Source organism: Lolium rigidum, chromosome 6 (genome assembly GCF_022539505.1).
Source record: "Lolium rigidum isolate FL_2022 chromosome 6, APGP_CSIRO_Lrig_0.1, whole genome shotgun sequence".
NCBI lineage: Eukaryota > Viridiplantae > Streptophyta > Magnoliopsida > Poales > Poaceae > Lolium > Lolium rigidum.
Window position 1 is genome coordinate 104,321,187 of NC_061513.1, and position 25,360 is coordinate 104,346,546.

Consider the following 25,360-nt stretch of genomic DNA (forward strand, 5'->3'; position numbering starts at 1 on the left):
TGCTTGCGTGGTTTGTGCTCTAGTAGTATTTTTCTGCTTTCCTGCTTGTGTCCTGAAACTGAAGGAAGCAACAAGCTAGTGTATATAGGGTGGGTAGCAGGCTAAAGATATGCTTGTCGATCACATGGCACATAGTGAGCAACCAAAACAAACAAAAGATGTATGCTTGTCGTGGTATTGCGAAGTCGTCGGCGACAAACAGCAGGCCAAGCACTTAATTGATGATGATGACTCATCGGAGGATGCAGTGGTAGCGGATGTTTCGTGGTCGTCAGGCTAAAAAGTGTCTTTGGCACATAAGCACTAGTGATTTCGGTATTTAAAAAAATATTTTATTGATTTAAAAAATCTAAAATTTAATATGCACATACATATAAATATTTCGAAAGTACGATGTAAATTTTCGATGAAAATATATTATATTTTGAGCTATAAAAAGACAAATTTTTAACAAATCTAAATTTTCTATCCCTATAGACAACCATAAATTTGTTATTTTTCCGTATCTCAAAATACAACACAACTTCTACCGAAAGTATTCAGAACATTTGTATTTATTCATAAAATAAAATTTAGTATGATTTTTAAAACATAGATGTATATAGTTTAAAATATTACAAAAACCAGGAGCACTAGTGCTGGAGTGCACCACATCTGCTCTCTCGTCAGGCACTCAAGTCCCGTTGCAGCGAGAAGTTTAGTTGTTAAGGCATCTCGAGTAGTCCGACAGAAACGGACGTTTTGCGGTCCGACAACAATGCATCAGCGTGGACAACAAGCGAGTGCACGCGCGTCCTCCTCTAGTCAATCCTAGGGATGTCCGCCAGGCACAACAAATCCATCTCGCCCCATTTGCGTCGCTCCCCTCCCCTTTGCAACCTAGAGCTCTAGGCCATCGTTGGCCCTATCGTTCACCATTGTCGGTACCTTTTTGCTCAACCTGCCCCTCATTGGAAAAAATTGTTTGATAGCGGCGTCGTGTGCCATTGCAGGCACCATCTTAGTCAATGCTCTGTCGCCATCTCGCTCGGAACCGGTCGATGGTCATGACGCCGAGAACCTATTCGGTCAATTTCCCTGTAAGAAATTATGGCTTATTTCTGGTCGTTCGCTTGAAGATGGCGGGCCACTTACCTATAATTGTTGCCCTGCAAATGGACTTCAGAACATCCTCGAAAGCTCATCGCAAGACAAGTCGGACACCTCTTCGGGGATCATGGTTGTCGCGGCTGCCCTCATCCACGAGCACCGTAAGATGCAAAGGCCGGTGCACACAGGCTCGACGAGGCCTTGCAAGTCCAACACGTTGCGCAATCGAGAGGGTGGACACTACCGGCTGTATCGAGACTACTTCGAGCTGACCAAGCTGGCATTCACCGAGGCCATGTTCCGGCGGCGGTATCAGATGTCAAGAGACTTTTCTTGATTATGTCCGTGGTGTGAGAGACTACTACCCCTATTTCAAATGCATGCCAAATGACACTGGTAAGATAGGCTATACCTCTTATCATAAATGTTATGGAGTTGTGCGTATGCTTGCGTACGGAGTGGTTGTGATGACTTCTTGTGTGATCACCCACTACCAAGGATTCACCAAGGAGAGAAATTTCCGGTTGAGTTAGTTCAACCGCACCCACGGGTTGCAACATTTGAAGAAATTCTCCATATGCATACTGAGATCCGTGATAGCCATGTAACAACTCATCTCCAAACAGATATTATTGAGCATCATTGGGCATTGACACCGTGTGAGGAGTAGATATTTATTCGAATTTCAGTTATTTAATTATGAATTTTATTTCTTTGTGAACGTTGTTGTTTATTTTAGTGTAATAAAGAACTTGACATTTCTTTATTGCAAGATTAGTATTTAGTACATCAATAAGTAATTTGTGTTGAAAATTTTACTACAAATAAATGAAATTGGCCAGACAGACCAAAATGCACCGAGCCGGCTGGGGCATCCCTGATCCAAACAGACATTTCTGCCAACCGCTGTATTTTGTGTCCGTGGCCCGATCCAAATGAATCAAAACGGACATGTTTTGCATCAAAAATGCGTCAAACCGCTGGAGATTCCCTTACACGTTGGGGTGGAAACAGATCGGATGCATATCGGACAGTGCCCTTACCATATCCGTTTCGATATTTTTAGAACGGATATAGATGTTGCCGAAGACAAATTTAGAGTGGATGTTTCACGAATACGAATACCGATCGTATGTTTTCTCAATTTGGAGCGGATATGAATGTAAGAAAATGATAGACTGGTGTCTTACAGTAAACCAACTATAGGGTGATGCATAGTAGTATCAAGTTCAATCGTATAAAAGAACATTTGATCGATATTTTTGTTTCTCTAGGTTAGGTAATTGGCATATTGGGGTCGAATTAGTAAAATGAGCTAACATAATGCTATTTAGATATGGATATATCCATTTCCGTATCCATATTTGGTTCAAAATTTAGTACCATATTTGTATTTATTTTTGTAAACCGAATCCAAATATTTACCATATTCGTTTTTATGATCACCTGGATTCGGATATTTCCACTTCTATTTTCAATTTCTCGCACACTATGTCCTCTCTGTAGTGTTCGCTACAGGGTTGATGGAGTAGCATGTCCGCACCGTGGCCTTCTTTTGCTTCAGTACACAAACGATCTTTCGCAGTAGACATTTTTTTAGATGAAATGAAAACGATAGCTCCCTGACTCCATTTCATTCAGAAAAGACACCACTCATTTATTTCATACAGCTCTACAAACTACCTCGGCATCGTACGATCTGCCCGTAGGCTAACTCTATTACAGAACCCGATCAAAATAACAGAACAAATGCCGGTCACAAAAAGCTACCATTCCAAGACTGCTCCTACCAAACTTAAACATACTAGATTTAGATGTGCGCCTTGGCGCACGACCCCGTGGAGCTCGTGCCAATGTTTAGTTTGCATAATGATGATGAAAATTAACTTTTAATATGCTAATATATTTGTTAGGTTTTACAAAGTAACTTCTATGAACTATAGTACCTATAGTAATTTGATGCGTCTTTAAAATAAAAACATGCACCAAGTCGATGGACACTGAAGAGTTTGTCTTTTCAACCAAAGTCCCTTCTCGAGGGAAGGAATAATATCTCCAACATGTAAGCAAAAGACCAAAAACCATTGGTCAAGTTTACTTTGTTTCAAGCTGAATAAAAAAAATCCATGTGTCTTTGCAATATCAAATAAAGAACCATACCAAATATAATTATCATGTTACATGGAAGATTATATTAGAGAATAATACAAAATCTCTTCTAATCAATTTCAACATAATCAATGAATGGAAACTTGACCACACAATATATCAAGCACTAACACCTATAGGTAACCTAAGAAATAAACAATCAAACACTTTAAAGAACAAATGCTATTTCTTTTAGGTTTTCACAAATTGTTGCGGACCACGCTAAATTAAAAAGAGGGAAACAAATATGTAACATAGAGAGTTAAAATAGGTACTCATTAAGCTAATATTAATATTTTCTAAGCTTACTGTACAACGTAGCCGACAAAATTTCTGAGTACATTCTACGGAAGTCTTGCAAAGGCCTAAAACAACATGTTTATTCAAGCATAGCGGTGTTAAAAAATAGAAAATGATTGTATTCCCCCGGAGGTTGCGAGCGACATAACCTCCAGGTCGGGCGTCGTCTGAGGGCTCCCATCATGTGAACCTCCTGCTCTACACGAGTCCTTGGGGTCCACCCACGGACCTCTCACCCCAACCCATGATCATCTCTTTCTAGTTCCCACACACGAATCTCGTCCCCTCCTCTTTCTTGTTCCCTAGAGATCCCACACCACCATAATTCTGGCCACACGCCTCCACTTTTCCCCAGCTAGGTGGCACCGCTATTCCCATCCGTACGCTGCCACCGCCTAGTTGTGCGCCCCGATTCTGCCACATGTACCCCACACGTGCTCCCCTTGTTCGTGTAATGAGATGCAGGCGGCACAAACAATGAGGTTGAGGTCCACCTCACCGCTATAAGGACTCGTGCACAAGGAGGGTCGATCTTGTTGTGCTTCTCTACGTTGATGCCGTGAAGGGAGGGTCGAGCTTGTCACGCACCTTCAGCCAGCCCCAAACTCCCTCTGACACAAGAGACCCGGCGACGCCCCGCACGTGCTCCTCCTTCCCCGACCATCTCCGGTCCCCTGCATCTTCTGGGACATGACCGCATCGTCGTCACATGTTGTTGCTTGTGCTAGGGTGAGGTGTTATCAGGGTATGGTGACATTGCTACCAACGGTAAATGGTGGTGCTGTCATGGTGGTGTGATGATTTTGCTTCCAAGGTGGCACGACGGTGCTACCAGCTAGGTGTCAGTGTGTGATCCAATGTGTTGCAAGGGAGGGGTGCAACGCTACCTACCGGAGTCGACGTGCTACTGGCGGTCGGCGATATTGCAAAGACCTCGCCGAAGACCTCTTAAAATGATGTGATGATATGATAGTTTTTTTTTTGCTACAATTGTTTTTTCATTTTTCTATTTGTGTATAGAAATTGTGCTACGATGTCCTGGGCGAGTTCTTCATCGATGTCTCTGATGAGGTCGGGTTTGCTACAATATCTTTTTTTTTTGCTTCGAGATCTCCAGTGAGGTCCCCAACGGACTCGGTATTTTTGTTTCTTTCGTGGGCGAACCATCTTTTGCTACACTGAAACAAAAAAATTCGCTACATTCAGCACGGGGACCAGGACCGGGGGCTCGAAAATTAAATTCCGGAGGCTTGCCCAATATTGTCCTAAAAATTAACTATTAACATATACATTTAAATTTATATAAAGTTCCTTTATCAATTTTTTACGAATTTAAGACATTTTTATTGTTTATTCAGCTCACCGACTCAGTGGCCTGGCCACACAGGCAAGCATGTAGGAGTAGGACACATCACGGCCACAACGACAGGTGTTAGAAAGGAAATGCTCACTTCACTTCCACCACCGAGAGTGAGATTCGGTTGCTGCTCGGGCTAGCTCGTCGGAAGCTAGCTCAGATGTGTGCATCCATGGCTGCTCCGTCGTCCCACGGCGTCCCACCGCTGCTGCTAGCTGATACCGCTGCTGGTCGTTCCGCTGCTCGACGACAGCTTGTGATGTGCCCGCGCGGCGGTCAACACAGGCAGACTGAGCCAGGCGGAGTTTCCCAAGGGGTTCGTATTCGGGACGGCGACTTCGGCATTCCAGGTCGAGTGCATAGCCACCGAAGGCGGCAGCGGCGGCGAGCCCTCCATCTGGGCCGCTTCGTCCACATGCCTGGTACGCGCATCATTCACGAGCTCCATGAGCTAATTGAGCTAGATCCTATATATTACTGTTATCAATCGACTCAAATAGCTGGGATGTGCGTGCCGCTGACAAGTGTGTCTCAAGAAAGTTACTAATTTACTGAAGTTAGCATCGTTTTCTTGTTTTGTGCTGCGACGAACAGGGAAAATGCGGATGCAAACATGGCCACATTCCACAGATGAGTACCACCTCTATAAGGTAGGTACATGAGAATCGAATGCCCGCCACCTCTCTTTCTGAAATCACGTGCAGTTAATTTCTGAAAACTCTCTTGAGCGAAAAATGGATTATGTCACCATGATATTTCCTGCTTCTTATGTCACTACAGGAAGATGTTGATCTGCTGGAAAACCTGAATTTCGATGTTTATCGGTTTTCAATCTCATGGTACATCAAATCTGAGTCTAGCTACTACATCTGCCTCAGATGTTTCTGTCTTTCACTGATGCATTTTGTTTGATCTACATGGGAAGGGAACAGTTAGTAAGGAAGGTGTAGCGTATTACAAGAATCTGATGGAGGCACAAGCAGCTGATGGCGGCAGAGGCCCCTGTCAGGGAAAGATCCGGAGCGCCACATTGGCGGCAGCCCATGCCTTCGTGGGCTGTAGTTTGTAGTGGTGCTTGGTGGAGGTTTTTTTTGTCAGGACAGAGGACAACAGAGGACGAAGAAGCACTCTGTTGCAAATGGTGGCGGTGGCTTACTGTCTGGTACGCTGCTTTTTTTCAATACTTGCCTCTGCCTTTTCTTTAACACTTGCAATAATCCATTATACTGTAGGCAATTTCGTGATGCATCTTTGTTTTTGAGGAAAATGAATTAGGGAAAGAATGGTACATAGATCCCTTGGTGTTTCGCCAAGGGCTTCATTGTTTTGCGGTGTTTTTTTTTTGATATGGAACTCCACATTCCATTAACACACAGGCATAGCCAAATCGCTAGCCAGAATCACACTTACATCGTTTGGAACATCATCCAGCCACAGGAGGCCATTACCAACATTACTGGAGGCACCTAACGCCGCCATGGCATGTGCGGCTTTATTACAATCCCGACGACAATAAACGAAAGACACTGATGAAAAATTCAGTCTAGCAAACATCTTTGCATCTCTAATGAGGACACCAATTGGTGAGCGATCATAACCATCGCTGTTTAGAGCCTTCACCAGTGCCAGGCAGTCCGACTCCAGGACAATGCGAGTCATGCCCCAGTTCATCGCTGCCGTCAGTCCCTGGATGCACGCTTCCGCCTCTGCATGGATGGCACTCTGTGGGAACTGCATCTGGCCTGCTCCTGCTCCTACTGCCTGTCCTTCATGGTCACGTATCATGAACCCCCATCCCCCGTTCAGCGGCTCAGCGGTAAACGCCCCATCGATGTTTACCTTCAGCTCATCTCTACATGGCCGTTTCCATTTCAAACTCTTCTCATTTTGACGAACTGTGTTCTCCTTGTTTACATAGTATTCAGCAAACTCCTTGGCCCATCTTCTGGAATTGAAAACCACCTCATCTAGAGGTCGCTCCGAATCCCCCGCATTCTTTCTGTTTCTGGCCGTCCACCATTGCCATAGCATAGCAATGATCAGCAATTTTTCTTGCTGATCCATCTGAAAGATGGTCATTAACATATCTTGTGCATTCGCACACGCTGTCAGCGACAGTCTTGTTTCCTCCAAATCGAGCTTGCGCCAGACTTGTTTCACCATCTTGCAATGCAAGAATAAATGTCCTCCATCCTCATCCATCCGGTTGCACATCGGACAAATGGTATCAACATCCATACCTCTGCGTTTGAAACTTACTTTCCATGGGAGGCTATTGTGAGAAAGCCTCCACAAGAACTGCTTTGTTTTTGGTGCACATTCTTGGGACCAGAGTAGATTCCAATTGAATTCTTTCCTGTGTTGTTGCAATCCAGAGCTCCCGGAGCAATCTGCATGAGGTTGCCTTTGCCGCGCCAATAATTTGTATGCTGATCGAACAGAGAAGACTCCATTCGGGTCAGGAAACCAGGCAGGAAAGTCCTCCATATCCTCTCTCAACGGTATTGTCATTATCGACTTGGCATCCTCCTCGCAGAACATGTCAGTAATCAGTTGTTCGTCCCACTTCCCTGTAATTGGATTAATCAGCTCGGCAACCTTGGTAATCACATTTTGGCCTCGTGGCGTGAACGGGATCCTTGCTCCATCACGATGAAGCCACGGATCTTCCCAGATATTCACATCCCTGCCATCACCAATTCTCCACACTAGCCCCTTCTTGATCACGTCCACCCCTTTTAAGATGCTCCTCCAAGTATAGGACATCTCTCTCATCGGGACAGCCTTCAACACTGTCTCATTTGGGAAATATTTTGCTTGCAGTACTCGAGCACACAGAGAATCTGGGGCAATCAGAAATCTCCATGCTTGTCGAGCTAGCATGGCGAGATTAAACGTGTGAAGATCCCGAAAACCCAGCCCTCCATCCTTCTTTGGTCTGGCCATCTTCTCCCAGCTCAACCAATGTATTTTCCTTTCATCTTTTTGTTGTGCCCACCAGAATCTGTTCACCATTGCACTCATCTGGTCACATAGACTTTTGGTTATGTCGAAACAAGACATTTGCGGTGTTGTTTGGCCGTATCACCTAGTGTATCAAGTAAGGCGTCTGTTATTTACTTAAACTGAGATCAATTTACTGAAAGAATCAAAAGGTAAGTTTCATATTTGATCAGCTTATAATTCATTGATGTCTGTCTATAATGAGTCAATGGCAGACTCAAAACTGAAGAAAATAATTTTGAATAAATGAATAAAATCAAACGCAGGCAAAAGATATTTTGTACTAATTAGAAAATTGATTGATTGACTTGTTCGCGTCACTAATAAAACTAAATGCAACATAGACTGGGTAGTTGCTGTAACTTTTATGATAAGACATAGTACTGAATAAGTGAAGGCAGTAGTGATTGAAGACTGGATTAGCTGCTTAAACATAATCATGTTCCCACAGTAGATTGATGATGAGCCTCCCTAACACGTATACCAGCAGAAAATTTGGGAGTAAATAGAGCGTTGGAACTCCAGGCCTACCCCTCAGACTGCCATTAGAAGAACTGAGCGAGGAGTAACATCATCAAACCCATGATGCCGTCCAGAAGCACCTAGCGCACTCATGAGAAACCTACAAAAAAGGGAATACAATGCAATGCGATTAAACACACATCCAGAGGATAATGAATGTAGTGGATTCAAAAAACACAAATGAGTACTATTTCCAAAAAGACCATTACAGTATTATAGCATGACTATCCATGGATTAATAGATTGGAAGGAATTGCTGCATATAATAGAATAATACATAATAAGAAATACGAAATGTGATTACACATATTTTACGGCATACAACTAAGTAAGCTGACCAAGAAGTGACTGGGAAGATTAGGGCTTTGTCTTCTCATTCCTTGAGTTGGAAAACTGTAAGTGCCAATGGCAAGCTGGCTGTTGAAGATGATTCACCATTGAATTATTACTAATGTATTGATATGATGATGCCATCTTTCTTTGTATTCAAAAGTACCCATCCAATAAAACCATTATTCAGTCAGTGTACTTGCTTAGTTCTGAATAAACAGGCTAGTAGCACGCATTACTTAGCCTACCATTTTATTGCTTTAATCGGCAGCAGCACTCCCCATGGGCAAGGTTCAGTTACAGTGGAACCATAGACAACTGTTTGAAAAACAATATGTACAAACCGAAAACTAATGCAAAGTTATATCAAAGCAAATATAAAGGTTTTTTATCAAAGGTAAGTGAATTAAAGCTCTAGAATGATATCCTCTTGTGTACCAAAGGAATCTCAATTATTTCTCCATTAAGAAGATTCATCAACAACTATCTCATAAAATAAAGCAATCAAAACCAGCAATGTCCAATACATATGTGTCTTGGAGCACCAAGCAATTATGGATTTAAGTAAGATTCATTAGCTTTTCTGAGAGAGAGAGAGAGAGAAGTAAGATTCATTAGCTTGTGCATGAGGTTGATTTATGTAGCTACTCAGTAATATCAAAGCACCAGCTTGAGCACAAAAAAGACAAAAATAGGTACTAAGAGTGAGAAGTGGCATTTTAATCACTTCTTGAACTCAAGCCTGATGCCATAGTTCAGTTCAATTGATAATGTATTGTTGTAGATGTAAGTTCCTACTCCAAAAGGCACACTGTTTCAGAATTTCAAGCAACGACATCCAAAATTTAGATCAGAACAGATTGTGACTATAGCTATAATGAATTTGCAATTATTATTTTCGGCGAGAAAAAATATGTTCCATTCAAATGACACGTACTTCATTTCTGCAAGGAATCACAAAGGGTACATAAACCAGTGAGGCACCCTGCAAAAGCCTTTTGCAATCAAGAAACAAAATTTTAAAATACTAATTTAGAGAAGTCATTGTAGATTCATAAAGCACAATAAGTGTTTTCTCGCACCAATGCCATGCATAACTGATTACATGGAAGGCTCCTAAGACAAAAAAAATAATATTATAGTTAAAAATAGTAATATTTCTCTTGAGAGACAAAGTTTTTTTTGCTTCTTCAAAGATACCCGACTCTATGTGCACCCCACGACGATTGGCGGAAAGATGCCAAATAAAATACACGGAACATCCCTGCAGGTTTCAACATACTCCACAGTGATATGAGCTAAGATTGTGCTAATATATGGTAGGAGATAGCTGGCAAATAAATGTAGGAAAGAAAGTTCAATGAAAACATTAAAGGATTGCTCATTACTGATTTTTGCAAAAAAATGATAGGGTCTCAAATAATGATGTAACTTCAATTTAGCATTCACTACACTAGCAGGGAACTCTTCAATTAGCAGTAGAAACTAAAAATGCACTCACAATCAAAAGCCAAGTAAGAAATGAATACTAAAATATATAGGTAAGTTGCTCATTGGGGGAAAAAGTGTTATGTAGATGCACTAACTATCTTTCTCAGTTTGGTAGTAACAGAGAACTGAAACCGTCTCACCTCGTCCCTCTCAGTAGACGAGAGCTGATGAATTTCAGGCCCTATGATTTAGGACTATTGCACATGAGCAAATACCAGGAGGCTTGTGAGCTCCAGAACCAACGACACTAAACATAGGGTCAAAGATCTGATTCCAAACTTTGTGGTCATAAGGATGTATACAAGTAGTCTGAATATGTGAACAACCTCCGCTGACACAAACAAGCGCCCATAAATCCTTTTAGAAGACCATACGGTTGCAAAGTTGTCTTCTCAACCTCCATCATTGCATGACGCATAACAAAAACAAGTAAATATAGAAGGACATACATTCCCATAAGTAAATTAATGAAATGCTTATGGCAAATAATAGGTAAGCATTCCAATGTGGGAACCATAATAGTTGTTTATGGAAAGACAACTTACCAGGTGGAACACGAGTAGGTTAGAGCCTCGTCATCCGCATGGGATCTGACATTATCTTTGCATTATGGAAAACTTGTTCAGAGAAGCTACCGCTCTTCCCTTCGAAGTTACGAAATAAATACATCTTTTCCATCCAGACCATTAGACCCAATCTCATGGCCATTTTGGGGATGTCCATTCATCGGATAGATGACCGACATTCCGTTACTTTTGGCTCCATGATTGTCTCTTCATAATCCACCTCCCCTCCCTGTAAAATCATCCTGTAGGCACTATCGCTGAAGGCAGATAAACTGACACATCCACACATCCTATGAAATTTTCCGCAACATTTATCAGCTGGAATGGAGGCGAAGGAGCTATGTCAGCTACTGCACGAGATGAAGCGAGACAATGACCGACAAGATGGCCTCGTACCACCAAGAAGCGGCAACCTGCATACACCGAGCACCTCCTGTTAAACACCGACATGAGGGAGATGTGATGCACAAAGGCGGCATGAAGGAGCTAACCAAGTCCGCCATCGTGCGTGTCAGAAGCCATTGATTTTGCTTCCGTTTATAAGGCTTATAGGTCCCGACCCTTTTGATAAGAACATATCATTCTTTTCTTGGAGGTTGCTGTTATTTTTACAAAATAATAAGGCTTGTGAAATATAGAATAAAATGATAAAAATTCAGACTTGGATATAAACCATCTTTCTGTTGGGTGTTAAGGACCAACGTAAAGTGCAATTAAGAAAAAATATGATATAAATAATACCTCAGTTTGAAGCAGAATGATATGCATAGGCTGACTGTTATTAGTTGTCCCAGCATCAGTTACAAATTGATGTAAATTCACAGACCCCTTAAAGGAGAAGGTGTATGATAATATTATCATCAATTAGCTGTTAGACATCAGAGATATCAAATTATGGACACTTTCTTTTCTCTTTTAAGAAACAAAGCAGTATGTACTGGTACAAGGTACCTCTGAAATTATCGCTTTCTCAGCAGCACCATAAGCGACAACTATACCTATGACATGTGTAAGGACATCCAACCCTACATAATAAACCAGACAATCCCAGCAATAAATCTCAAATAAGGCATCCTTACGTACCACCACTTTGCCATTTTATTTATTCAAATTGGTGCTTTTGAACCATTCCTCCAATTTGATGTCTGGATCTTTAAACATGACATGCTGCTAACTCTTGATATCCTTGCCCATGACGACCAATACCGAGGAGACGTAGTAGGCCTACCTGTAATCCATATATCTTCATGTCTTAACAATTAAGTATAACCAATCAAACATGTGTGAGATCAAATGTGAAGGAAGAAAGGAAAACCTACATCCATTTTATGTCTCCATTCCATCTTATATTCATAGTGTGAAACCTAAATCATAAACAGTAGTACTGAAAAACAACTCACGAATATTCATTTTTGAAGTTTAAATATGTAGGGCATTAAATCAATCTCATCATTGAAGAGTTGTACCTTCCAATTGGTCTCGTGACTGAAAAATTGGCTGCCCTCCATTGGGAAGGAGAGGTGGGGAAGGGGAGGCAGCTGCACTACTCGCCAGCACCCTCCTTGACGAACAAGGGGCCGAGTCTACAACCTGCAAGAATGACGGCAAAGCACGACACTCACGGTGCCCTCGATGGTGAAGAACGGACATAGGAGACCCTAATCTAGAAACACAGTCAAGAAGAGGGGAAAAAAATCAGAAGAAGCAAAAGAAACAAACACAGGCGGTACCCCATGAAAAGTAAAAAAATGAAAAACAAATTAGGTAGGAGCGCAGCCATGGACAGATCTGCGAGCGGAAAAAAATCTAAATAAACAGGCGCGCTGGCCTCAACCAAACTCGAGCACCGGCCACCGCCGACGACACAGAGAAGAACCAAAATGAACCCAATCCACAATAGACCGCCGCCATGGGCTAAGACAGGCCACCGCCGGCGGCCGCGGGCGTAGCGGGCGGAAGACGTGGACGACGACGGATCTGCAGGCTCCCGCGTTGACCGCTGGCTGCAGCTGCTCGACCCCACGGCGATGAAGAAGCCCACCGGCGGCGTGGTGCCAGAGGAGCAGGCGATCATCCACGGGGTCGAACCCAACGCAAGGCGAGGCGGTCGCCCATGGCTGGTGCAGCCTGCAGCAATCGCGTGCTGCTCCAAGGCCGGCCAGCCGGCGCTCTCCTTCTCTACCCAAGGAGATCACCAGCGAGGCAGAAAGGAGCACAGGAGAATGCGAGGTGGTGGCGGCACCAACGCAGAGGAGGAGCTGGGCCAGGGAGAGGTGGCGGCGGGATGCGGGGGACGCGAGGGAAGCTGGTAGGTGGAAGACGATAGAGGCAGCTGTTGCAAACGAATGGATTAGGTTTGACCGGCGGGCTCTAATTTTGTCTCACGCACAACCACTTGTGGCAAATGTCTACTTTACCCCTGGGAGTGGAGATATTTCCTCTTTCCCTGACGCCACGCCCGACCGAATCAAATGCCACCCGCAGCGACTGATGAACGGGGCCGGACGAAGGTGGGACCCACGAGCAGCCAGACGCGGGTAAAAAATGACCGTTGCATAGGGATAGCTAGGAGAGGAACCACCGTGGCTGGTCCATCTCTTTTTTTAGGCGCGAAGGAACAGCCAAGATCAACATACTGTAACAATCCAACGGCTGACATGCTAGAATCGCTGTGAATCCCCCATGGGGGGGCAGCTATTATACCTTCAGATGAGACAGCTCTTTTCTTCAAAAGGACATAGACCGATGGATATCAGCTTCATACCACCACATGGATAGAAGAATCTTCCTCCGGATGTGTCTTCATGTATTCTAGTGATGGCCGACCAGTGACCACCATGTCATGCACCCTCGGCAATGGCTTTCCAAGTGGAGATCCACTCAAAGACTCAAGTTTTTTCATCTTCAGGATCATCATGTCCATGAACTGGTAGATTTGTTCCACTCAAAGACTCAGAAGTTTTTTCATCTTCAGGATCATCATGTCCATGAACTGGCAGATTTGTGTACCTCTCAACTGTTTGAAAGGCACCTTCCAGTTTGAGTGAGAACAAAGCGTCACATCTGCTTCATGTTAATCCAACTAATCTTATTAAAAACAATGTAATTTCTACTGTCCGCACACCCCCCGGGATGGAAAAAGTAACTACATTAAAATGAAGAAATCTCCTATTACAAAGCAAGTTGGTTGCAACCGATTCGAAGCTATAGTGACATGAATATCAGAAACTTCAAACACAGCATCCCAAAGGTTAGCAACTGTACACACAAACCAATGATACTCGAGGAAGGCGTTTTTGCTCCCGAGCTCAGCTGCTCCCGAAATCTGTACCGCATAGCAACATGTCGAGATATGTACCTGATAGCCTTTTCTTTAAATAGCCTGTAGAACTCGGTCCAAGACATGCGGGCTTGTCAAGACCCGCTGGGCAACGTCTTCTTCCATATTTGATACCCTTCCAGACGTGGGCCATGTAACAGTTTGAAAGATCAATAAATACGAAATACAAACCGATATAGGCTGGCTGGTGTGAATCACTAGAGTAGTGTTCGGTCTAATATCGAGTCTATCTGTGCTCGGGATCAGATAGGAATTTCCGATGATACTCCACATATTCAATTTCCTTTGATAATTCACACTCTAAAGGTTTTCGCATACCCTCATACCCCTTGCCTATATTCATAGTTTATTCCATGAGAAAATCCAAATGACAACATGAATTCTTAGTGAAATTTTCAGATTTCACACAACATGTAAGAAAATCTAAATCTTTTGTACACCTCTAAAGTTTGTTGTTGGATACATAGAAGTAGAAGAGTAAACCCCTTTGGATTCATATCAATGAAATTACTCGGGTGAAAGTTCTCCTAAATGTACCTCTAATTTGTGTACCATCCTATAATTCCTCCATAGTATTAGTTTGTTGATTAGTTTATTCCGTAAGAAAATCCAAATGACAACATGAATCCTTAGTGAAATTTTCTAATTCCACACAACATGTAAGAAAATCTAAATCTTTTGTACACCTCTAAAGTTTACCGTTGGATACATAGAACTAGAAGATTAAATAAATCCCTCTAGATTCATATCACATAAATTACTCGGGTGAAAGTTCTCCTAAATGTACCTCATTTTTGTACCATCCTATAATTCCTCCATAGTTTTAGTTTGTTGATTAGTTTATTCTGTGAGAAAATCCAAATGACAATATGAATCCTTAGTGAAATTTTCAAATTCCACACAACATGTAAGAAAATCTAAATCTTTTGTACACCTCTAAAGTTTATTGTTGGATACATAGAACTAGAAGAGTAAACCCCTTTAGATTCGTATCTCATAAATTACTCGGGTGAAAGTTCTCACAAATGTACCTCTAATTTGTGTACCATCCTATAATTCCTCCATAGTTTTAGTTTGTTCATTAGAATCAAAGTATATTTCCCAAAATCAACAAAGTATCTCAAAGACTCTAATCCTCCTGTGTCATTAATGGAAGCTCCATAATTTGCAAATCTGTAGATTAGCGTGAACGTATTATATCAGCGATGCATCATATCGCATATTCACACCGCGTTGCACAAGAGGTTTGATACTTAATTAGTCGGTTTTGTAAACCTGAGTTACCTGAAATTCTTATGTTTAAGTATGTCCTTAGCTGCCCAATATCTCTGTATTTAGGGGTTGAGGTTCACGCCAAATTACCAGTAGATCAGACAAGTAGCTCCATGAACTACAAAACTCTATCTTCTATGTTCTTCAGAGGGAGTTATCGGGTGGGAGTGATGCACAAACGAGGTGCTTAGCGCGGGGCAGTGGATGGCCGGTGGCCTGCGCTTCCAAGGGTATCGACGGTGGGGGTGCAACATCAGTCGGCCAGGAGAGTGGCGGGCCCACACCGGAGTCTTGCAGCTGGAAACGTTAACATAAACTACCAAATTAATTAGACTAGCCACGTGTTTTTAGTGTGCAAGTAACCAGAGGTCGGGAGCGCCTCGGGATAACTTGAAAGAGGAAGATCGCGATGATGACATGGAGAAAGATAGGAAAAAGGCTAGAAGAAAGATGGGTGCAATAATCCCATACTCTCGTGGACTGCAAAACACTACAATATGCAGTGGTGTGTTAGGTTACCTCAAGGCATGTGGTCACACATGCAATTCCACGGTCTCCTCATAGAAATGGGAGTTGCGATGTAATTTGGACATGCAACAGGTAATGTAGCGGATCAGCTAGAAAGGGGAATATGTGGTGGCTGGGAGCCTGATGCTGTGCAGTTGCACACCGTTGGGGAACCCCAAGAGGAATATATGATGAGCACAGTAGCAGTTTTCCCTCAGTAAGAAACCAATGTTTAATCGACCAGTAGGAGAAAGGAATGACTTCTGAAGGTGTTGCTAGCTGACTTTTGGCAGGGCACACTACCGGCGTCAACAACAACGTGTAACCTACACACAACATAACCAAAATACTTTGCCCCAACTTACCGTGAGGTTGTCAATCTCACCGGTTTTACTGAATACAAAGGATTAACCGTATAGTGTGAAAATAGATGTTTGTTTGCAGTGAAATAAAAGAGTCGTTGCCGTGGGTGTTGGCAATAACAACAACATGTATTTGTAGTGTAAAAGAAAGGACCAGGGTCCACAGTTCACTAGAGATGTCTCTCCATAAAGATAAATAACATGCTGGGTGAACAAATTACAGCTGGGCAATTGACAAAATAAAGACCATACATGACAAGATGATTACTATGAGATTCATTTGGGCATTACAACATAATACATAGACCGTAATCCAACTGCGTCTATGACTAATAATCCACCTTCCGGTTAGCGTCCGCACCCCTTTCAGTATCAAGTTGCAAGCAAAAGATTATCGTATTAAGCAATGTGTGTAAAGTAAACAATAGAATTATCCTTAGACAAAACATTGTTGTTTTCTCCCTAGTAGCAACAACACATCTACAATCTTAAAAATTATTGTGACTCTTCCAGATTACTAGAGGCATGAACCCACTATCGAGCATAAATACTCCCTCTTGGAGTCACAAGCACATACTTGGCCAGAGCATCTACTAGCAACGGAGAGCATGCAAGATCACAAATAACATATGACAAGTATATAATCGATCTCAACCAAAGTATTCAATATTCATCGGATCTCAGCAAACACAACATGTAGCATTACTTAAAGATGATCTTGATCATGATAGGCAGCTCATAAGATCTAAACATGAAGCATAAATTGGAGAATACAACCATCTAGCTACTGCTATGGACCCGTAGTCCAGAGAAGAACTACTCACGCATCACTTGGAGGCGGGCATGGTGATGTAGAGGCCTCCAGTGATGATCTCCATCTCTGGCAGGGTGCCAAGATGAGCTTCACAACCCTCCCGAGCTAGGGTCAGCGATGGCGACCGCGACAGAACTTTTCGTGGATGGAGGCTCCGGTATTTAGGTTTTTCCCGATCAGATAAATAAAGGCGGAAGGACGAGGTCGGTGGGCGCCCGAGGGGCCTACACCATGCCTAGGTGTGGCCCGCGCCTAGGGGTGGTGTGGGCACCTCCTGGATCGGCTCCATCTCTCCTCTAGACCTGGTCTTCGTTACAGTAAAATAGGAACTTCGGCTTTTGTTTCGTCCAATTCCGAGAATATTTCTTGTACAACTTTTCTGAAATACAAAACAGCAGAAAACAGGGAACTGGCAGTGTGGCATCTTGTTAATAGGTAAGTTCCGGAAAATTCATAAAAGTGCAACAAAGTTTAAACAAAACATATAGAATTTTGTGTAAAACAAGCATGGAGCATCAAAAATTATAGATATGTTTGTAACGTATCAGCATCCCCAAGCTTAACTCCTGCTCATCCTCAAGTAGGTAAGTGATAACAAAAATAATTTTTGAGGTGACATGAAGCCAACTTAATCTTGATCAATTTATTGTAAAAGAATTGTGAGCTAGGATCAAAGTACTCTAAACATAGACATGATAGATATAATTCTAACAGTAGAACTTAGCAACTAAGTTACAACATGAGGAGTAACTCAAAAAAAAAAAGATCATGAATAATAGTGCACTGAAAGCAACTATTTGTTTTTTAGCATAGAGAAAACATAGCAAAGTGGTACTCAGCTTGTCCTTTATGAAGTACCAAAACATAAATGACCACACACCTTTAAATTTCAAAAGGTGACTAGATACAAGTAGTTTGAGAACAAACAATAATATAATTATGAATCCATCAATAATAATTTTTGGGACCATGCACATTATACTCAGAATGACAACTATGCTCTCTTAATTGGTGCATAAAGTAAGAAGATGAAGACTCAACATAAAAGTAAAAGAAAGACCCTGCGTAGAGGGAAGCAATATTACTCATGTGCTAGAGTTTTTTATTTTGAATACAATAGAGGTGTTGAAAATATATTTTGAGAGGTATGCATGTCTCTGTCAACGATGGGCATCAAATGTTCTATCATCCCTTCATGTTTAATGGCTTCAAGAGCGGCTCCCATAGATAGAACAATAAAGTTTCTCTTCCCATTTGTTTAAACAAGCTAAGTTCATGATTTCTCTCGGGAGTGGTGTTTTGGAACATGGGAGCATATGCTCCTTATATTTTGAAATGCATCTTACACATATTTTAAATTTCAAAAAAATTGAAACAAAAAAATTCGCACGTACATCTTCACGTGCTACGCGCTCACAAAGTCGTTTCATAAAAAATGAACTTATCATGTGACGTGTGTAAAAAATAGAAAATTTAGTGCTGAAAACAATGCTTTTCACAGGATAAGTTTTCTCCTTTTTACATAGACCATAAAAATTATTATTTTTTCGTGAAACTTGACGCATACAAATATATTATGGAGATGTACATGTAGAATTTTTTGTCAAAATTTTTCCACACTTCAAAATATGTTTTGTTGGTAGAGGGAGCATACGCACCCAGGAGCCGAATTGAATTTCCGATTTCTCAAGTACATAGTGTTAGGAGATTTAAATTACTGGTTCAATTTATATTTAGTGGGTGGGCACCCGCGCCTTCTCTTTTGAAAAATTAAGTACTAACACATGATGCATGCTAGTCAAAGTTTGAAGCCATAATAAACATGAAAGAGATGATAAAGAATTCAACACTTCCTCATGAGCTAAAACAAAACACAAAATAGGTAATAATCTTTGAAGGTTTAAAGGTAGCACACAAGCAATTCACTTTGGAGTGGCGGTGAAATACCACATATAGGTAGGTATGGTGGAAACAATAGGCAAACTTTGGTTTTTGGTAGTTGGATGCATGAGTAGAGCTCATACTCAGTACATGTGAACGCTAGCAAAAGACTGAGAGCGACCAACTAAGGGAGCAATAGTGGCAATAATCATGCATAGCGACAAAACATTATTAATCAAAGCATAAATTGATATTACTAGTTAAAAACTAAATGATCATAGAGGTTTTAGGTGACTGGTTTGTAGTCATAACATGATGTAAGCATGTGCCAAGTCAACCCAATAAAGCATCAAAGAAGAATACCACAATATTATGTTTTTTATGATGGAAACAACACATGATTGTTTCAATGACACATTAAGTACTCTCAGCTATTTAAGACAAGTCATGCTACTAAAATAACTACTAAGAATATTATATAAATAACATCCAACATGACATGCCAAAGTCAATGCCACAGTCTAAACAAGCTTCTTTTTTGCATCACTATAAACATGAAATATTTTACTCGTCTCCAACACCAATCAACTTATTTGAAACAACTCTCATAGATAATAATCAATAAAGATCAGAGAGATAATCATACCTAACTAAAGAAAACTAACAAGCTCTGAACAAAATACGAGTGGAAAAACAAGAGCTAAACGCAGTACTAGCAGAAGAGAACACTCGCAGAACAATAGGAGTGAAAACTAGAGTGTTCTATGCAATTAAAACGGAGTGTCTCATTCTCCAAAATAAATATGTTGGGATACAACCATATGCTACAGCAAACAAAACAAAATAAAACTAAAAAACAAAAATAAAGACCCTCCAAAAACAACACATAGCATATGAAGCAATAAAAATATAGCGTCTAGAAAGATGACCTGATGCTTTGTTGACGAAGAAGGGGCAAGGCATCCCCAAGATTTGACGCTTGTACCTCTTGGATATTTCTTGGGGTGACATGGGCATCCCCAAGCTTTAGATTTTGTCTATTCTTCATCTTATTACATCATTCTTCTCTCCCTACACTTGAAAACTTCCTTTATACAAAAATTCACACAATTCTCATTAGCAGCATTAGTGCAATCAAAATAATAAATTCACTTGGATTCAGTTCTAACATATGTCAAATATCCATTAAAACATTAGCCACTGTAGAAACTTCTTCAAAAAGCTCTTTCTCTCAAAAGAACTCAAAAAGAAAGAGATTAAGAGGCAAATGCAAATAGTGGCAGAAATCTTTCAAAACAGAACAGCAGGTAAAGATCGATTTTTTTCGAAAATCTTCTGTTGCTCAAATCGAAAAGTGCAAAACTAACGAAAATTAGATAATAACTTGGGGCATATGGTCAAAAATTATCAGCTCAAAATTCCGTTCTGGCTGGGAATACGAATATTTTTGGTGACAGCACAGAATCTGTTTCAGGACAACAACTTCCCCAAATCTTACTTTCTTTCTATTAGAGTCTATTCTTGGAATAAAAACGAAATCAAAATGATAAGGAGAGGTTATTACAGAGGTAATAACTTCGAAGACTCAATAAAATAAAATTTACAGAAATAAAACATGGCTTATCTCTCAAGAGTCCTTTTTTTAACGCATTTTAGCTAGGTGTAGAAAAAGAGCTCGCATCAAGTATTTTCAAGTGAAGAAGCATCAAGATCAATGATGGAAGTCTTTTCAACAAGGAATTGTATTTATCCATATAAGTTTTAGAAGACCCTCTCTCAACACTTTTGGGTTCACTGCTTTCATCAAATGGGTTTTCAAGAATGATCCAATCAAAATTCTTTTTCAAAGCTTCATGCATTCCTACAAGTTTGACCCGTATTGGTATTTTGATTTCCTCCCTATTTTCAGGTTTGGTTTTATCTATCTTTTAAAGTGTACCAATAATATCTACACATGATCTTAGCATCTTAAACCGATCAAAGACTTTCCTAGCTTCTATAACAACATCTCTAAATTCTTTAAGCAAGTTTCCAGGATAAATCTCTATTTTCATCATCCTCAACTTCATGAAGCCCAAGAAACATTTGCTGCATTATGGGGCTAAAAAACCTAGCCTCTAACATTTGAACTAAATAAGCTGCAACAGTTTCATAATTAGGAGCAAGTTATACTAAGGATCTATCCTCAATATCTTTTTGCTTACTAACATGATTAAAAAATTATTCAATGTTATGTCACCCAATTATAGAACCACTACCTATTGTTAGGTCTTTCAAAATGTACTTAGGGATCAACATAATGAGCTAAAAACAACAAAATAACAACCATAAAAGAAACAAAAAATTTGTGTTTTTTATATAAAGAAGCAAATAAAACAAAATAAAATAAACTGAGCAAAAAATTAACAAAGTAAAGAGATTGGAGATAAGAGACTCCCCTTGCAGAAATCATCGTTCTCCTCGGCAATGACGCCAGAAAAGAGCTTGATGTTGTGCAGTTGCACACCGTTGGGGAACCCCAAGAGGAAGGTATGATGAGCACAGTAGCAGTTTTCCCTCAGTAAGAAACCAAGGTTTAATCGACCAGTAGGAGAAAGGAATGACTTCTGAAGGTGTTGCTAGCTGACTTTTGGCAGGGCACACAACCGGCGTCAGCAACAATGTGGAACCTACACACAACACAACCAAAATACTTTGATCCAACTTACAGTGAGGTTGTCAATCTCACCGGTTTTACTGAAAACAAAGGATTAACCGTATAGTGTGGAAAGAGATGTTTGTTTGCAGTGAAATAAAAGAGTTGTTGCCGTGGGAGTTAGCAATAACAAGAACATGTATTTTCAGTGTAAAAGAAAGGACCGGGGTCCACAGTTCACTAGAGGTGTCTCTCCATAAAGATAAATAACATGATGGGTGAACAAATTACAGCTGGGCAATTGACAGAATAAAGACCATACATGACAAGATGATTACTATGAGTTTCATTTGGGCATTACAACATAATACATAGACCGTAATCCAACTGCGTCTATGACTAATAATTCACCTTCCGGTTAGCGTCCGCACCCCTTTCAGTATCAAGTTGCAAGCAACAAATTATCGCATTAAGCAATGTGTGTAAAATAAACAATAGAATTATCCTTAGACAAAACATTGTTCTTAGAAGTATTGTCACTCTTCTAGATTACTAGAGGCATGCACCCACTATCGAGCATAAATACTCCCTATTCACAAGCAGATACTTGGCCAGACCATGTACTAGCAACGGAGAGCATGCAAGATCACAAATAACATATGAAAGTATATAATCAATCTCAACCATAGTATTCAATATTCATCGGATCTCAGCAAACAAACATGTAGCATTACATAAAGATGATCTTGATCATGATAGGAGGCTCACAAGATCTAAACATGAAGCATAAATTGGAGAATACAACCATCTAGCTACTGCTATGGACCCGTAGTCCAGAGATGAACTACTCACGCATCACTTCGAAGACGGGCATGGTGATGTAGATGTCTCCGGTGATGATCTCCCTCTCCGGCAGGGTGCCGGGAAGAGTTTCGAAACCCTCCCGAGTTAGGGTCGAAGATGGCGGCCGCGACGGAACTTTTCGTGGATGGAAGCTCCGATATTTAGGATTTTCCCGATCAGATGAATAAATCGGCGGAAGGGCGTGGTCGGTGGGCGCCCGAGGGACCCACACCATGCCTAGGCACGGCCAGGTGCGGGGCCGCGCCTAGGGGTGGTGTGGCCACTCCTGGCTCGGCTGCGTCTCTACTCTGGACTCCGTCTTCGTTACAGTAAAATAGGAATTTCGGCTTTTGTTCCAATTCCAAAAAAAATTCCTGTACAACTTTTCTGAAATACAAAACAGCAAAAAACAAGGAACTGGCATCGTGGCATCTTGTCAATAGGTTAGTTCCGAAAAATGCATAAAAGTGCAATGAAGTGTAAACAAAATATATAGAAATCGGTGTAAAACAAGCATGGAGCATCAAAAATTATAGTTATGTTTGCAACGTATCAGAGCTTGGGAGATACGAGGAGGGGAAAGCATGCGGAGAGGAAGATGAATGTATGTAAACTTATGTGTGGTGTGTCGAATAGCTAAAGTAAATCTTTGGCCAATTGCTCAGGAGGCTGCTGTGCTTTAATTAAAATTCTGCGAGTACAACAAGCTGGTAGCGTTAGGCTATGCATTCTGTGTTGGGACTTGGGAGGCTTGGGGTTGAACGAACCAGGTTGCGTCACATTACTTGCGTTGCATTGTGGAGGCTCTAATGGAAGACGATGACAGAACAAGGAACAATGTGGGTTCGATCCTCCAAGACATCCATCGCCGTCACGGCTTGGTCGATCGATGGGGCATGAGAGGGAGGCTGAGTGGGATGTTGATAGATACGAGAGGTAAGCATGCACGGAGTTATTGGCACTTCTCCCGTGAGAGTTATTGTGCCCACTCGTGCAGCGCTTCGTTGGCTTGCGGCAACTTTTTCTGTCTCTTTTTGTCTTCTCTTTTGTGAGCAGATTTGTGCTTCAATGGGAGTGATTTCATGGGTCTTACTGGCTCGGTAGTTTCTAGTAAGTTTGCCTTGAATAGTTGGATTTGCTCGAGCGGTCCTCTATAACAATGACAGGCGCGGCATGCCGCAGCCCTAGCCTTTGCTAGCAGCTATGAAGATTTTTGAAGCAAAAAAGGTTGGAAAGAAAAAAAGTGGTATTTTAATTAACATGGTCTGCTTTAGTTTGGCATGCCCAAGATTTTCTTCGAAGCTCCGCCATTGATTAACGAACAACGCTACTTTAAATTGTCCTTTGTATCACGAGGCAATGATATTAACCTTTGTATTAACACAAGGTTCACTCGAAGTTACTCGTGTATGTGTGGGAGCCATCACTGACGTTCAAGTCTGCTGTTGGTTATCAACCCCAAAAGAGTTTTGAACTCTTGACCACGTATTGCAGAAACTGCTAGGTCACAAGCAGTAGTCTCTACAATCTTTCTTTTTTTGAAAACTTACAGCAAGAGAATATCCTGCTGCTGATATATATATTAAATAGGATAAGTTTTATATATTTACATTTAGCCACAAAAGGCCTATCCAGGACTCCATGGAGTCACCAAAGATCAAACCCTCAATGAAGCCGAAAAGGTTACAAGTTTATCTCGAAGCTCAGGTTTTAACCTATAGAGCCTAGCAGATCCAGATCAATCTATTGTGAGAGTTCCATATATGATATGAGGTTGAGGGAATTGTTTGGAAGAGTTCCCATGGGTTTTTAAATCGTTTTAGAATTTGTATACGTAAGGGATAAACTATGGAAAATGTACCAGAGCTGCCAAAATTGTTTTGGAGCAATATCGAAAAAGTTCCGGAGTTGTTAAATATGTTTTGAGATTTATAAAAAATGTTATGATGAATTTTCATGGAAAGAATTTAGATATATAGATGAGTACCGCAATGTTAATCCTGATCATGAACCAAGTCTAAACCCTAAGAGTACGTAAGAACTCAAACTCATCATCCGTTAAAATTTGAAACCAAGTGTTGGGTTTGTGCATTAACGTCTCCTTGCAATCGAGCTAGCCTCACTCCCTAAAACTATCTTACTACCTAATAAACATCTTAAATTTTGATACGAATCTTGTAAATGCCACGGTTGTTCTGTTTTGAGTGGTTGCTGCCGGAGGTGGTGTTTCGGCATGGGTGCATATGAACCTATTATATAAAATGCAGAAAAACTAAAATTTAAAAATGTCAAAAATATTCAATATAAATTTTGCATGTATATATGAACATTTTGTATTCGCACAACAAGTTTTCGGTGGAAATGAACATTTTATGTGGTTTATATAAAAACACAAAAAAATGGCATCTGAATAGTCATGGTTTGAAAATAAAAAATTGTCCTTTTTACATGGGATACAAAAATGTTCTTTTATCCCGAAAACTTGTGTGCGAGCATAGAATGTCTAGATGTACATGCGCAATTATATTTCAGAATTTATTTTTATCTTAAAATGTGTTTTTCATACAGTGGGTTCATATGCACTCGTGAGCCGAAATGAATATCCCAGCTGGTGCCTTCTTCCGCTGCCATCAAAGTGCTAGTTGTTTGTCTGAAGTCTGAATACTTCAGCTTTACATAAAATAAAAATCTAATGGTTTGTTTGATTCATATGATTCGTATAAGAATTGTGTAGAATTTAAATTCTATGGGATTTTTTCCTACACTAGTTATTTAATTCATATGAACATACCATATAAGAATCTTGTAGTGTAAATCATATAGAAATAAAATATTAGATCATAAATCATAAAAAAATTCTTTTGACACGATTAAACACAACTTATCTCCCCATGAAATTC

General features: G+C 40.9%; 2 long non-coding RNA genes across 5 annotated transcripts; one reads left to right on the forward strand and one right to left on the reverse strand.

Annotated features, from left to right (window-relative positions):
• The first annotated feature begins 5,488 nt into the window (after positions 1 to 5,488).
• On the forward strand, positions 5,489 to 5,880 carry LOC124660108. Its single transcript, XR_006989795.1, has 3 exons — positions 5,489 to 5,544; positions 5,675 to 5,733; positions 5,827 to 5,880. It is a non-coding gene; the product is annotated as an uncharacterized LOC124660108 (long non-coding RNA).
• A 2,282-nt stretch (positions 5,881 to 8,162) lies between these two features.
• LOC124661727 lies at positions 8,163 to 13,152 on the reverse strand. Of its 4 annotated transcripts, none has more exons than XR_006990272.1 (6): positions 12,273 to 13,152; positions 12,126 to 12,170; positions 11,758 to 12,034; positions 11,548 to 11,674; positions 10,381 to 11,405; positions 8,163 to 8,519 (listed from the first exon to the last, which is right to left on the reverse strand). It is a non-coding gene; the product is annotated as an uncharacterized LOC124661727 (long non-coding RNA). The 4 variants fall into 4 exon arrangements; XR_006990273.1 differs by having other exon boundaries at positions 10,381 to 11,219; positions 11,298 to 11,405; positions 11,548 to 12,034; XR_006990271.1 differs by having other exon boundaries at positions 10,381 to 10,637; positions 10,786 to 11,405; positions 11,548 to 12,034.
• Between the last annotated feature and the right edge of the window lie 12,208 nt (positions 13,153 to 25,360).